Raw genomic sequence first — 16202 nt, forward strand, 5'->3', positions numbered from 1 at the left:
GATTTGGATGGAAAATCAACATAATATCAATGTCACCTTGCTATCTGGGAGCTTAACTTTGTATTTATGTGCAAAAAGAAAACTGATTTTCCGCCATGTTTTTTTTCACATTTTCAAAAAGCTGACAAGTGAGGGAGGAGTCAGATTTATTACTGTGTTATGATTCGCAAATTTTTATTACTGTAGTTTGACCATTTTTGACCATAATTCATAGCGAAACTACAGCAACATACTGTATTCACAAATACAGTACACATTTTTCTCAAAAACAGCAGTGATGCTGTGAAAATCACAGAATCTTGTTACAGTGCACACACATAAACATAAACGTGTACACTCACACATGCACACAATTCAAGAATTTCTCAGAATTATGAACAGGCAAGATGGGGGTGGGGTTGTATAAAATGAATTTTACATGTGAAATCTATGAACTAATCATGTTTTGGTACTTGTTGTCTAGCAGATACCAGTGAGAATTGAGGGTGGATAATGCAATTTAGTGAGACAGTTAGAATCATATAGGGCTTTCAGCGTGATTTATTTTTGTGGAAAAAATGTGCTGGACTGGGCGGCGGTCATATTTTGTACCTCTCTGCGGTACATCTAGTTTTTGTGTGTGGTGTTTTGGAAAATGTGTTTTAGGAAATTGAAAACGTGTCAAACGAGTCAAACACTGAGGATTAGTGTACGGTACGCTGCACCCATGGTGTTCCTTGATTATTACGGTGGAATGAGAGTATAGTTCCATGTCAAATCAGCCTAGAAAATCGCCACGTTTCATTTTCCATTGGTCTTATTACACTTTCTAACTTGAGAGGAGACAAGTTTTAAATAGGAAAATTACCAGAAATCTTAGTCACTTTTAAACGTGATGCTAGCAGGCGAGTGCTAATGGTCTAATCCGATTCAATGATTAATGCTAGACTGGAGCTAAAAGTGGTATCGCCAGACTCAGAGAATGGCTGGATGAACTGGAGAAAGGTAAAAATCAATTGTTTAACTCAAGGGGAGGTGGAAAATGAATGTAATTCCCCAAATGGTGGAATATCCCCTTAAGCAAATTTGTCCTAAAAACAAGCAAATTTGGCTGCCAAGGATACCTCCTCTCTTACGCTTCTAACATCACACGACTAGTATGCACACCATGCAATTTCCTCTCTTCTCTCCTCTGCCTCTTTCTTATGCCGCTTACTCTCGCTGTCACACTTTGACTAGTACTTCTAACGCCGACACTCTTGTCCTCATAGTAAGACTCTAGTAATAGTACTGTATTGTATAGTAACAGTAATGACAGATGCAGTAGTAGTCTCCTCTAGTCTCCTCTGCATTGTAGCTTGAATGTTATTATCTTGCTGTAAGTCACTTTGGATAAAATGTAAGCACATGGTTTTAGAGGCACCTGCGGCACCACAGAGGGCATACATCCCAAAAACACAAGCATTACATCCTATTAAGACAGTCTAAAGTGCATGGTCACTAGTCAAAAGCTTATTCAAATTTAGTAGGATGTCCAGTCCATATTGGGAGTGTTTTCGTTATCAAACGTCGGGCGGATGGCGCAACAAGGTGTTCCTAGGTTTCTTAATCAACCAATGAGAATGACACCTGTCATTCCCTTTAACAGCGACGTCAAAGAATGCATCGGTATTTTGACAGTCAGCAGCACATTTGAAGGAGTCTGCTTGCGAGACCATATGGAACAGTCATTCCACTATTCTTTACTAAAACCTAGCATAGTATAGCCTTCAAGCATTTGCACTCATCTATTATTTGAACTCATTGGCTAAGTGAAACTAACTTCACTGTGGTGTCAGTCAAAGACAAAACAGTTATACAAAGTAAATTACTTTCACTATTGACTGACAGTGGGTTACCATCGAAAATATAGGCTGGAAAAAGCAACACTTAGCGTAATGTTGTTCAAATGACTGAATAAAACAACGTTTATCCTGCAGAGGAGTTGTTTATATCTCATGACAGTGCTTCTTCAGCTGTGCTCCATATGTGTCTCTCGCCTCTTCCCTAATCACTTTTAACCGTCATTACCAATTTGCAAATGATGGTGAATAACTAGCCCACTCATAGTGAGTTGTATTTCGTAATGTCTTTATTCTAATTATGTTTCCCATTGTAATTGTGTAATTTGTAATGTTTTGATAACGATTTTTAGACAATGCGCTAGGCCACTCCCTAGGTTGTTAATTACCACACCCCTGGGTGCATTGTAAAAATAGACGTGCAAAACAAGTGGAAAACGGGTGAAAAACAAGTTTTACGTCATGCGCCAGGGTGCAAAATAGGGGCCATTTTCTCTGCAAACAGGACAACCTGGTTTCAAACCAAGCAACCATTTCAAACCTTTCACTGCAGAGCAAACACTCCGACAGCCTTGGGCTATCAGAGACAAGTACAGAATCTCTACTCACACTGGTGTTTGTCATTAAGTGGTGGTTCAAGTGACATCACTGCAAAAAAATGAAATCTTATAAGTGTTATAATCTTATATTAACAGGGCTGTAACGATACACCAACCTCACATTTAGAGGCTAGACATTTTATTAAATAACATAATATAATAATACAGGTAATAATACAGCCGTATTGGGGCAGCCGTGGCCCACTGGTTAGCACTCTGGACTTGTAACCGGAGGGTTGCCGGTTCGAGCCCCAACCAGTGGGCCGCGGCTGAAGTGCCCTTGAGCAAGGCACCTAACCCTCACTGCTCCCCGAGCGCCGCCGTTGAAGCAGGCAGCTCACTGCGCCAGGATTAGTGTGTGCTTCACCTCACTATGTGTTCACTGTGTGCTGTTTGTGTTTCACTAATTCACCGATTGGGTTAAATGCAGAGACCAAATTTCCCTCACGGGATCAAAAAAGTATAAATATGAAAAACAAATATGTGCAGCATGCTAATGATGCTAAGTGGATTTAATAGTAGGCTAATTTAGCTAGTCGTCTTCTATGCGTCCTTGCTTTCACGCAGAGTGCCATAATTGGGGGGTACTGCTCCTTCACTTCTTCTATGACCATCATGGTCCACTACCATAGTGATCGCCAAGTGCAACATGTGTTGTGCAACACACATACAAGGTGTAAACATGCGACAAACTGATAATCAGTTGGCTACAGAATATCTCATTGTTATTATATCCAAAAGAGAACTGTTTTGATCAACTCTCAAAAGTTAGAAGTGAAGTGCACTGAAATACCATTCTAATTACTAGTAAAAGTAATACCTTTACAAGAAGCCTATTGCTTATTTCATGACATATTGATTTGGTTTATTTTTAGATTTCATAAGACCTGGAGGTAAGATCCAACCCTCTAATATAGCCTATAGCCTACTGTATAAACAGAAACCAATTTTCCATTATAGTCTATGGTAGTCAGTGTCAAATCAACACAATTGCCTAGAGATATGTGAAACCTAAGCAATCTTTAATGTGATTAAGGAGCATATAGCCTACTATGAAAAAACATACTACCACATAAGAACTACAGAGCGGGTGTGTGTGACCTGTGCGGGTCAGTTGTAACACCAGTCTCTATGGCAAAATGAACTGATTTTATCGCGCATGCGCGAACATTCTCATTGCGAGTTATGGATTATGATTTTTGTGCCGCCATCACCCAATTAAAGTTAACACAGCAACTTGAAATATCACTGTTGGACCAAATGCTTCAGACATGTAAGAAATAAGCAGTTTATCAACTATATTTACTGGTTTTATCAAGTGGATATATTGTGAGCTAGCATAACACCGTAACATATGGTCTGCAATGGCTAATCAATAATGCAATAAATTAGTTTTAACAGTCATACATTTGGACTTTTTTTTTCTTGATTTTATATTAAAACAGATGCTCTTTGTTTAACCCAGCAGTGTTTTGTGTTAAAATATGTTATAGGATTCACGATTTTAGCACTGTTACATTCATGCATAATGTTAAACTGTACCGCACTTTTTTATGGCTGCGTCAAGATTGTAACAAAGGTAGGCCTACATGTCGCTGTTAAGTTAAATTATTGACAAACATCTTTTTTAAATTCTGTTTCAACTTTCATGGAGTAGACATGTACGACTCTGTCCTGGTCAAATTTCACAGCTCTCAAGTCTATCGTCTTTGTGTAAATCGAGTTTGAATTGGAAAAATAAAAAAGTGTTACAATTATGCCGGTTCTCCCCTACACAGTAAAAAATGGAGTGTCATTATTGCAGAGTAAACCTATTTTCCTCTGGATAGAGTAATTATAACAATGTACAGAGTAAAATCGTCTAAATAGTAGTGTCAAAAGTGAGAGTTAAGTCCAACATGCACACAATGACCAAATCTACTCTACATGGTGATGATTCCCCGCGGAAAATCCTAGAACTGAACTGGAGCTCAAGCTGGCAGTGGCACGTTGGAAATCGTCTCTTTCCCCACTAGCAGACCTGTCGTGGTAAGTTTGTATGAACATTTGTAGGTTTTCACCATCTAGATATTTTTCCACTTACGGCCAACTTTTTGCAATACATTGACGATGGTAGGCGTATTAAGTTAAGCTAGGCATGCATAGATGTAGTTAGCTAATCAATATACCTCACTGACTTCAAGTTCAGATGCATTCGACTGCAATACCACGTCAAGAACTTAGAAGTAATACAGTTGATAACGAAATTCATTTAAATGACACATTTCAGACTTTATTTACTTGTTAACACCGTGCAATGTATGGGTTAGTGATAATTGAAGTTGTTCGGCCGGGTGGGTGACGTTGGGTTAACGTACCAAAATGTTAGCAAGTTAGCTTGACAACGTGGTTTCTGCCCAAGTTGAAATAATTTGCAAGATGTTTTGTTGTCGTGCTTGACTTGTGCCTGTCTGAAACCAGACATTGAGAGTAATTTCAACAATTGCTGAATGGCAAGAAAGTCGTTAGAAAGACAGGAGGTTATACTCTCAGCTAACAAGTTTATTAGCACCCCGTATATCAGCCTATTGATACCATAAGTCCGTGAGTGTTTATTAGACCATTACGTTTTTTAATAACTTTGCTCTGATTCTTCAGAGAATATTTTGATGGATATTAACAGTTATTCAACCTTCCTTAAATTTAAATTTAACAGAAAATGCTGCTGCGTGTCTCGTTTGGCGGAGTGCAGAAGTACATCAAGCTGCCTGAACTAACATTCGGTGATTTCTTGAGAGAAGGTTAGTCACTAAATGTGGATTGAAAGTAGCCTAATCAAGTGGTGGCATATTGCAATTGTTTCTCATCAGAACATTTTGTGCACTGTTTATTTCTTTTACTCTAGTGAGTCTAAAATTTAACATTGCTGAAGACAGACGGTTGGACATCAAGGTTTATGACCAGTCTAACACAGAGGTCGACTCTGAGGTTTTTGAGGAGATCGTACAAGAGTTCCATGGACCTTTCCTAATTTCATTGGCCAATGAAGCACCTGGTAATTGCTGCCTACCTGCATAAGACTACACACACATCGTTGAAGTGGAAGTGTTGAACTATGTAATTGTGTTCTTATTTCCCAATGCTCAGGTAACCCTCAGTCCACATCATCTCCATGCTCTATTGCATCTGAAGACACAGTGATCCTCAACTTCTCGTTGTGTGACCCAGCTGAGGAGCCAGTTGCAGCCGAAGGAAGTCAACCTAAAAGGCCTTGCCGCATTAACTATGAAGCAAAAGCTGTGAGTTGTGTGTGTGGGGAGTTTGATTCATATGTTTAATTTGAGGTGCATTTTATTTGTTTCATAATTGCCAAGTATTTTTCAAAATACAATTCTGCACATTTTATTTCTTAGCTGATTGAAAAAATCTTGACGACAAAGCCTGGAGGTGACCGTGTCATGGAGGAGTATCTTTAAAACAAAATCAATTACAGATTCAACCAGAAGACAGCTCATCAACATACTTACTGCAGAGATGACGGAAACACATGGGTAAGCATGGATCAAATATGTTATCATGAGACATTGTTTAAACATCGCAATTATTGTTTAGGTCATGTTGTTCAATGCTATCTATGAATGTTGATTATTGAATACACCAGGACATCTCCTACCGAGTGTAAAAGTGATGTATGCACAGGGATTGTCGCTCTGTTTCCATACCTTGAAGACCCATATTCACAGAATGGCTATGTAAGTAAAGGTTTTAAAATATATTTGCCCTTCGAACTGCTGAGATTTACATTTATGCATTTAGCAGACGCTTTTATCCAAAGCTCAGAGATCATATGAATGTATATATCACACTGTGCATACATTATACATAGGAACATTACTACGATCCTGAAAGTGGTTCAGGCTACATTGCATGGCGGTTGAAGACAATTCAACGAAAAGCTGCTGAGGAAAGAGGTCCTGCAGTTAGTCAATCTCCTAAAGGTAATATTTATCATGAGGTGGAATTATCAACCTGTGAAATGTGTTTAAAGGAGGATATAAAACTGTGTAGTTATTAACAGCAACAACAAAATTGTCTTGTTCTAAAGTTGGTGGGCCAGGCCATGGGTGTACTAGACCCTTTACTGCCGACAGAGTCCTGACTGACGAGGAAGTGGAATGCGCTATCGCTTTGTTGAGACACACTGCTGATGAGGAGACCATCCGTGAAAAGATGAAAGTCACTTTCGAATACCGCCACGCCATGGTCAATGATGAGAACAAATCAGCAGAGGTCTTCTCAGTATTTCCACGGTTCCTAGACACACCAGGACTGGTATGGCATCTACATTCATTGAATACTGAGACATATTGTAAAATGTAGCACAAGGTACCAACTCAGGTTGTCCTCCTTTTCTTCTTTTTTTTCTTTTTCAAACTACAGATAGAACAAGATTTTAGAATGATGTTTGGTGAGCAGACTGCCAACAAGTTCCTGGAGAGGTGGCCTACCACTTTCAAAGCAGGAGTCATTAAGGAAAGCCATGGACTGGTCCCTCCACAGACCTTCTTGATTTAATCATAGCGCTGAGACATCTACTGAAGTTGAAAAAGGTAAGTCTTTGAATGTGGAGAAGCATGTTGCTAAATATATTGAGGATGGTGGAAAATGATGGCATAATGTTAAAGGGATATTCCACCATTTGGGGAATTAAGCTCATTTTCCACCTCCCCTCGAGCAAAACAATTGATGTTTACCTTTTTCCCGTTCATCCAGCCGTTCTGTGAGTCTGGCGATACAACTTTTAGCTACAGCCTAGCATAGATCATTGAATCTGATTAGACCGTTAACTTCTCACCTGCTAGCATCATGTTTTAAAAGTTACTAAGATTTCGGTAATTTTCCCTATTTAATATTTGTCTCCTCTCAAGTTAGAAAGTGTAATAAGACCAACGGAAAAAATGAAAGCGTGGCGATTTTCTAGGCTGATTTGACATGGAACTATACTCTCGTTCAGGCGTAATAATCCAGTCACGTCTGCTGCAGCTCAACCTTGTTGTTGGAAGTTAGCTTACAGGGACTATTTTCAGGTGCAGCATGATATCATTGTGCTGCTGTGCCCATGGTGTTCCTTGATTATTATGCTGGAGTGAGAGTATAGTTCCAAGTCAAATCAGCTTAGAAAATCGCCACGTTTCATTTTCCGTTGGTCTTATTACACTTTCTAACTTGAGAGGAGACAAGTATTAAATAGGAAAATTACCGGAAATCTTAGTAACTTTTAAACGTGATGCTAGCAGGCGAGAAGCTAACGGTCTAATCAGATTCAATGATCTATGCTAGGCTGTAGCTAAAAGTTGTATCACCAGACTCACAGAACGGCTGGATGAACGGGAAAAAGGTAAACATCAATTGTTTTGCTCGAGGGGAGGTGGAAAATGAGCTTAATTCCCCAAATGGTGGAATATCGCTTTAACCTGATACTTGTTGGCCTCTAGGCTGGGACAGTGACATGTCTGCCATCATACTGCTGCTACATCTGCTACCACCATCTGCACAGGGACGAAAGAGGCCAGGGAAGATATCAGCATCTAATGCAGTTGATCACCTCATCAAATTCCAAAAGGTACACTAGACATTAATCAAACCTCATCCCTCCCACCACCACCCACCCCCTACCAACAACACCTCAAACTCCAAACATCACACCACCCCTCACCACACACCCTCAATTATCACTCCACTATCCAACCACCCCCTGCCAACAACACCACACACCCTCAAACATCACTCCACTACCCCCCCACCCCGCCATCAACACCACACCCCCCTCAAACATCACTCTACTATCATGCACACACACCCCAACTCCACCCCACCCACACTCCACTACCCCTTTGTCAACACCACCCTACACTCAAACATCACTCACCCCCAAACACACACACTGCAGCCGTGCATCCCCTCAAACATCATTGTATCATTTTATCTTATCTCATTTCTGTCATCACTCAAAGTTCTACAGTACACACACACACACACACACACAAACACCAACGTTATACACCACATACTACTACGAGCACCTATCCCACACACAGCACTCTTCCCTTTGAACCTTTCTTTCTTCTGGAGAACCTTACAGTTTCACTGCATGTGCTTTCTTAAAGTAATTCTATGCATGTGACATAAAATTCTTGAATCCTTAAATTGTTTAGAGATTGGAGTGATCTCATGTTATTGTTTTAATAAATAGTGTTGTTGAATGTGTTTTGTTATAGACGGGAACAAGCGTGCAGCAGCATCTTGACAACATCGCTCAAAGCAGTCAGCCCTACCTCCTTGCTCAGGGACCCACAAAAAGCAGCATTCACTCTTTCTTCATTGCCATCGACAAGCATGCACTTCCATGCCAAGCCACCAGCTCGGTTGGAGCCCTGGATGAGCTCTTCAAGGCCCACTATGTGTTTGGTACATCTTACAGTCCTGTCTTGAACAACTTGTTCACTTTTCTGCAAACTACCATTTACAACATTGACGTGGGGAAAACTAAGGAAACGCCAAGAATTGCAGAGTTATGAAAGAATGATGCTTAGGCACTCTTGAAATTAAACAATGAGGTGCTTTCTTTGCAGCAATGTCTTTGGTGACGCAAACAATCTAGTAAAGCACCTCAAAGTAATACATGGACTCTGTAATGGGAAGGACTCTTTATCTTCAATGTGGCAAGTGGGATGCTCACGTTTTTCAATAGTTTTTCTGGTCTTAGGAAGCATCTGAATAAGTGTCATGTGAATAGTGCATGTGATGTTATTGTTGAAACTGAACCACCACATTGTCAAACTGTTCTTGATAGTACTAATGCAAATCCCCAAGAGAAGAGACATATGAGGCTGAGGTTGAGTCAGAGCCAGCATTATCGTCAGAACACCTTGTAAATAGTTGTGCCTCTGTCATTTCAGATCTAAAGGCAGCAGGTGTAGCCCAGTCTGTTGTTAATTCTTTTGTGACCTCTATGGAGGATATTGTGCAGGAAATTCATGAGCATGCAAAAGAGTCAGTCATCCAGGGTGTATTTCGTGATCAAAGAGACACTGAAACATGCAAGAATGTGGAGGGATGTTTTAACCAATTAGAGAATCCATTCACAGCTCTAAATTCAGATTACAAACAATCAAAATTTATTACCAGTAAGTGGGAAACTGTGGAGCCAGTGGAGCTTGTAATTGGCTCAAGATGTGACTCGAGGCTCAACAAAAACACAGGAACATATGACCAAGTAGTTGTTAGACAAATTTATGTATATACCAATTTTATCGACATTAAAATCAATATTTAAAAGTGAACTTGCTAGGGAAATGCTCAAAAGCCCAAATACAAGGATACAAGGAAGTTTATTGTCACATGCATATAGTTACTGGAAGTAAGAAATGCAGTGAAATTATGTCTGGTGTCAGCCTATTTGTGCATTAATGGGGGTAAAAGTGCAGTAGAAGAGGGGTTTAGTAGATTAAGTGGCAAGGGCTGCATAAAAAAGGTGGGGGGAGGATTGGGATTGGGTGGGGGCACCAACAAGGAGCACCCAAGAGCAACAGGGGCAAGGAAAAACTCCCCTTACCAAGGAAGAAACCTTGGGCAGATCCACGGCTCAAGGGGCTAACCCAACTGCCAGGGTCTTGGTGTGTGTGTTGGGGGGATGACAGGGAGATGGGATAGTGTGCTGTGTATGTGGGGGAGAAGGCAGTGTGCAATATGTGTGTTGGAGAAGCTTCCCTCATGAGACAATGTGCTGTGTATTGGGGGCAGTGTGCTGTAAGTATGTTGGGGATGTGTGTTGGAGAAGCTTCCTGATGAAATAATGTGCTGTGTATGTAGGGGGGCAGGGACTTACTATTGCAAGCAGAGTACTGTATGTAATGTATGTGAGTGATGACAGTGAAGATGTGTATGTGGGCGGGGAGGGGAGTGGAGCAGTGACTGTGTGTGTGTGTGTGTGTGTAGTGTGTAGGTGGGTAGGTGGGTAGGTGGGGCAGTGTGCTGTAAGTATGTAGAGGATGTGTGTTGGAGAAGATCCTGAAGACAATGTGCTGTGTATGTGGGGGCAGTGTGCAGCAAGTATGTAGAGGAGGCTTACTGTAGCAAGCAGTGTGCTGTATGTATGTGAAGTGATGATGTAAGTGTGTGTGTTGGGGGGGGGGTCAGGGACTTACTATTGCAAGCAGAGTACTGTATATAATGTATGTGAGTGATGACGGTGAAGATGTGTGTGTGGGCGGGAGTGGAGCAGTGACTGTGTGTGTATGTGTGTAGTGTGGGTAGGTGGGGGCAGTGTGCTGTAAGTATGTAGAGGATGTGTGTTGGAGAAGATCCTGAAGACAATGTGCTGTGTATGTGTGTGTGTGTGTGGGGGCAGTGTGCAGCAAGTATGTAGAGGAGTGCTGTATGTATGTGAAGTGATGACAGTGATGATGTATGTGTGTGTGTGTGATGGGGTGGGGTGGGGTGGGGTGGGGGGGGGGCAGAAAGGCTAGGCAATCAAGGACATGGGTAGATGGAGGAGAAATCAAAAAATATTAGTGATTCAAAACTCAGAGATATTTATGATGGCTCTTTCTTCAACACTCATCCTCTATTTTCATCAGAGAGACACACTATACAGATCCAAATGTTTTATGACGACTTCGAAGTTGCCAACCCCTTGGGGTCCAAGAAGGGAGTTCATAAAATGGGTGGAATCTATTTTACTTTAAGGAATTTCTCACCAAAGTGGAATTCTATTTTGGCCAATATTCATCTTTGTGCCTTGTTTCATGCTCAAGATATTAAACGTTACGGTTTTAGCGCAATTTTAGATCCTATTGTTTGTGATCTTAAACAGTTAGAGAGTAATGGCATTGATATACCATTTTATGGTGGTTGTGTTCGTGGCAGTGTTATACAGGTCACTGGAGATAATTTAGGCCTACATAGTTTGTTTGGTCTGGTTGAGAGTTTCAGTGCAAGGTATTGCTGTAGGTTTTGTTTAGCCGAAAAAGAGGACTTTCAAACTGAATTCTCCGAAGAGGCTCCCAAAATAGTGTTGCGTACCAAAGAGGCCCACAGTGCTCACTGTCAAGAAATAGCAAATAAGCCTTCTCTTCCTTATGTATTTGGCGGAAGAGATCATGCTTTGCTAAATTCACTTACATATTTTCATACAACTGAGAACTACTCAGTTGATGTAATGCATGATCTTTTAGAAGGCGTCGCACAATTTGAATTAAAGCAGCTGTTTTTATATTTGAAAACACATTACATTGGCAGAACTGAATTCAAGAATATTAAGTTTTGATTATGGATTCACAGAGAGATGTCATAGGCCAGTGGCTGTGAATTTAAGTGCAGAGTCTAATGATTTGGGACTAAACGCAATTCAGTCATGGTGCTTACTGAGGAATGTTCCCCTTATATTTGGAGATTTGGTAGCCTCTACAAACCAACACTGGGCCCTGCTTATTTTGTTACAACAGATAGTAAACCTTGTGTTCTCTCCCACGTTATCTCAAGGCCTGTGTGTGTATTTGAAACATTTGATTGTTGAACATCATAAACTGTTTAAGGAGGTATATCCTCAGAAAAAACTTTTACCAAAACACCATTTCCTAATTCACTATCCTCGCTGCATTCAGAAAATAGGACCTGTACTCCATAGCTGGTGCATGAGATACGAAGGCAAACATAATTTTTTCAAGAAACAACTGAAGTCCTTTAAAAATGTCACAAAAACATTGGCCAAAAAAGCACCAAAATTATATGGCACACAAGTGGCGATCCTCAACAACGTTTATTCCGGCTGGACATTGGTCCAGGAAAAAGTGTGTCTTTAAATATGATTAATGGTGGTTCAGTGATTGCTATGCAAATGAAAATGTCCAATTTTGATAAGGTTATTAAAGTGACGTGGGCTAAGCACAATGGGTGTGCATACCGCCAACACCTGGTCGTTTGTGGTGAAGTTCTATGTGAAATGCCTCTGTTTTACCAGATTGAATCAGTTGTGATCATACAGAACAAACCAGTGCTGCTCACCATACCTTTATTTACAGTAGCTTTCCAAGAACATTTCTTTGCTTATGAAGTGACTAGGACTAAGAAAGATTTTGTTGCTTTTCAAGTTGATGATCTGCCTTATCCAAGGCCTTTTGACATACAAATGTCATGTGGAGAGAATGACACCACTATGTATGTTGTCCCATATTGTTATCTCTGAGGAGTTATCAGGAAATAAATGGTGCTACAGTACCTGATGGTGTGTATTGTCTTATATTATAGCAGTTAAAAACATTACTATTTCATTAAAATAAAATAAAATAAAATAAATATACACTATATAGTGTATTTTAAGAATAGCCTATTTAGAGTGGAAACTACTCTATGTAGTGAAATAATTTTACTCTAACAGTGTAAACAGATCACAGTGTTAAATGTTTTTACACATTTCATTGTAAATTGTGACACAAAATAGAGTAAAATTAACTCTGAAAATCTTACACTGGCTACAGAGTAAATTTTACACTAATTTAGGGTGGGACCAAATGTTATCTGACACAGAGTTAAATTCAACTCTTAAAGAGTAAAACTGACACTGTTTTTTACTGTGTACCTGCTCACAAGAACTCTTCTGGGATATTTGCCAAACAAATCGGTTTCCAATGTTCCTCTTTTGAGCAAGTGCACTCTCACATTTTGAGAGTGTTCTGATCAAAAGGGTTCTCCAGTGTTTTCTCAGTTAGCCTTTTAAGATTATATTTTTTTCAACATTGGATGAATTGTTGCTGATAATGGGCAATGTAGATATTGCATTAAAGATCAGCCATTTCTTTATACAACAGTCGAGAACCCTTTTGGGATTAAGGCCTATGTAAGTAATGTAATCTGAAAACTGCTGCCCTGATTAAAAAACAATGCAAATGATCTCAGCTGGTATTCTGTCTATAATGGAGTGGAATGGACATTTCTAAGTGTCTCCAAACGAGTTTTCCCGTGTTATCTTATGGAGACTGCGGGCTGTGGGACGTTATGGGCACTTATTAGGATGCCTAACCCACGTAAAAACCTAGTAAAAATTACACTTTCCACTACAGAAACATGATATAAATGGGAGAACTTACTGTTATAACTCTAAAAAAGAGCTAGCTCGCTTTGAAAATTTAATTAATAAGTGTTTCAACGGCCCCGGCTCTCCCCATTCACATCGTGCTGTAGCTAGCCTATCTGAGGGCTATAGGGACAGGTAAAGAATTCTGCTTAATTGTGATGACATTGATGTAGGCCTACCAATGACAGGCGTTTTTTTTCTTAACAACACACCAGTGAATCATTTAAGTTTATAACGATAGTTTCATCCAAGTGTTGGACCCCCACACTACCACCCCACTCCACCCCACGTCCCAAAAGATTAATTATTCGGGGAAAGTATAAGCCTACTAAGTAGCGTGTGACCCTGGGGATTTAGGCTACATGTAAACACCTGAACACCTTGAGAAAATAGGCTAACAGCAAAAAGATGTCAGCAAGAATAGGCTAGCCTAGTCTCAGTTTCAGGAAGCGAAACCATTCACTATGGTATATTAATATTAGGCTAATGTTCTACATCTAGCCTATACCGGACTTCCCCTTAACTGAGATCAAAGGTGTAGGCTAGCCAAGCCAACTGTAGGCTATAATGTTGCTGTTTCTTTGTAATTCTCAGATGAATTTTACTAAAACGAATAGGCAAAACTAAGCCAATAAGAATGATTATGAAGTCGTTTAATAAAAGCCAATCAAACTGTTTAGCCTACCTGTTTCCGTCTCTGATGAATTTCCTTGTAAAATAACCAAACGATGTCCATGTCCTCACTCTTCTGTCATCTCACCTGACACCGGTGTTTCCTTTATTTAAAGCGTCTGATCAGGCAGTATCTAAGGGCAATAAACGTGGTCAGTCGATAAAAGTCTATTTATTGTTAACAGAGATCGACAACGCCCTCATCCCCAGACCTTCCTCACCAAACAGGTTCTGAAAAAAAAATATTCTTCCTGAAAATTGACACCTCAGATAACGATGACATTCGAGTCTAGCGCCCTCCACATTGATTGCCAGGTAAAGTTGAGCAATATGTGGAGGGCGCTAGACTATACTCGAATAGGCCTACTAGAATGTCATATATAAGAACAAAATTATTCATTCTTTTCTCTTTATCGATATGTTTGTTCTGACTGAAAATGACACTACCACATGTCAAAAGGTTGTAAGACAATGTGGTAGAAACATGGAATCAAAAAGAAGCATTTTCCTCTTTTTTTAACATTTTTATGAAAAATGGCATGTCCAAAATTATTCATACCCTTTTAATAATCAATGGAAACATCTTTATTTGCATTCACAGCTCTCAAAATGGTTCTTATAATACATACCAAGCCTCTGTCTCCACAATGATTCTAGACGGCACCTTACCAGCAATCTGGGTTTTTTAACTTTTTTGACGGATTGAGGTCTGGACTATGGCTGGGCCACTCTAAAATATTGGTATTGTTCTCGGTTAACCATTTCTTGCCTTGTTATGTATGTTTTGGATCATTGTGTGTTTTAATGGTCCAATGCCACCTATTGGGGCAGGTCTCTCGGCAGACAGCCTCTTCTCCTCCAAAATTCTCAATTTTCCCCTTGTTTTAGTATTGTTACTTTGAGAAGTTCACCAGGTCCCATTGTCTGAAAAACACCCAAAACTAATACATTTCTATAGATATTCTCCACATTGTGGATGGTGTTTTGGTGGTTGAAATGTTCAAATCTCAAAATGGATCACTTGTCATCTTGGATGCTGATCATGGATCACTCTTCTCCAAACATGCACAACTCAGCTAAACCTTTATAAGGGCACACCTGGACAAAGAAATTAGCTTTCGCCGATTTTTTTTTCGACCCAGGGACATGGCCTGAGATTGGCATAAAAAAAAGATGCATTAAATTCCAATGACACCATGTCCATTTTAATTGTGGAGGTTAGAAAAGTATTCTTTTGGGATGTTTTTCAACCAGGGGGACCTGGTGACCTGCTCCAATAGGCATCATTGGACCATTAAACCATACAATGATCCAAAACATCAGCCAAACAAGTCAATAAATGGTTAACAGAGAACAATGTCATATTTTAGAGTGGCCCAGCCAGAGACCAGACCTCAATCCGTCAAAAAAGTGAGTACAAGGCCAGAGTGCTGGCAAATAATTGTTCCTGCCTCAAAACCCGGATTGCAGCTAAAAAGGTGCGGTCTACAATCATTGTGGAGACATGGAGCGGCTTGGTACGTATTATAAGAACCATTTTGAGAGCTTTGATTGAAAATAAAGATGTTTTCAGTAATTATTTTAAAAGGGTATGAATAATTGTGGACACACCATTTTTCATAAAAATGTTAAAAAAGATTAAAACGCTTATTTATTTATTTTTGATTCCATGTTTCTACCATATTGTCTTACAACCTTTTGGTATATTACATATTGGTCAAGAGAAAATCAACATTAAATCAATATTTGCCAGGGGTATGAATAATTTTGTTCTTAACTGTACAGATTATATATATATATATATATATATATATATATTTCAAGTATCAAATGAAACCATTTTAAAACATTTCAAATAATAACCCTACAGCCTACTATTCATGTTGTCTGGAGAAAGTTTTACCATTAAGGACTTGGCCCTATCTGATCATAGTCTATGGCCCCACACAGAAGCCATTTGTTGGTAGCATAGCGTATACTTTTAATGACCACACAAGC

General features: G+C 39.7%; 1 protein-coding gene across 1 annotated transcript in view; it reads right to left on the bottom strand.

Moving 5' to 3' along the window:
- The window catches only part of b3gnt2l (UDP-GlcNAc:betaGal beta-1,3-N-acetylglucosaminyltransferase 2, like), a 35452-nt gene extending 20952 nt beyond the window's left edge, over positions 1-14500 (bottom strand). The window contains 2 exon segments of the mRNA XM_048265442.1: positions 14218-14338; positions 14426-14500. The gene's annotated coding sequence lies outside the window, so the exon portion shown is untranslated.
- Positions 14501-16202: the final 1702 nt, after the last annotated feature.

The sequence above is a fragment of the Alosa alosa genome, chromosome 15 (assembly GCF_017589495.1).
Source record: "Alosa alosa isolate M-15738 ecotype Scorff River chromosome 15, AALO_Geno_1.1, whole genome shotgun sequence".
NCBI classification, from domain to species: domain Eukaryota; kingdom Metazoa; phylum Chordata; class Actinopteri; order Clupeiformes; family Clupeidae; genus Alosa; species Alosa alosa.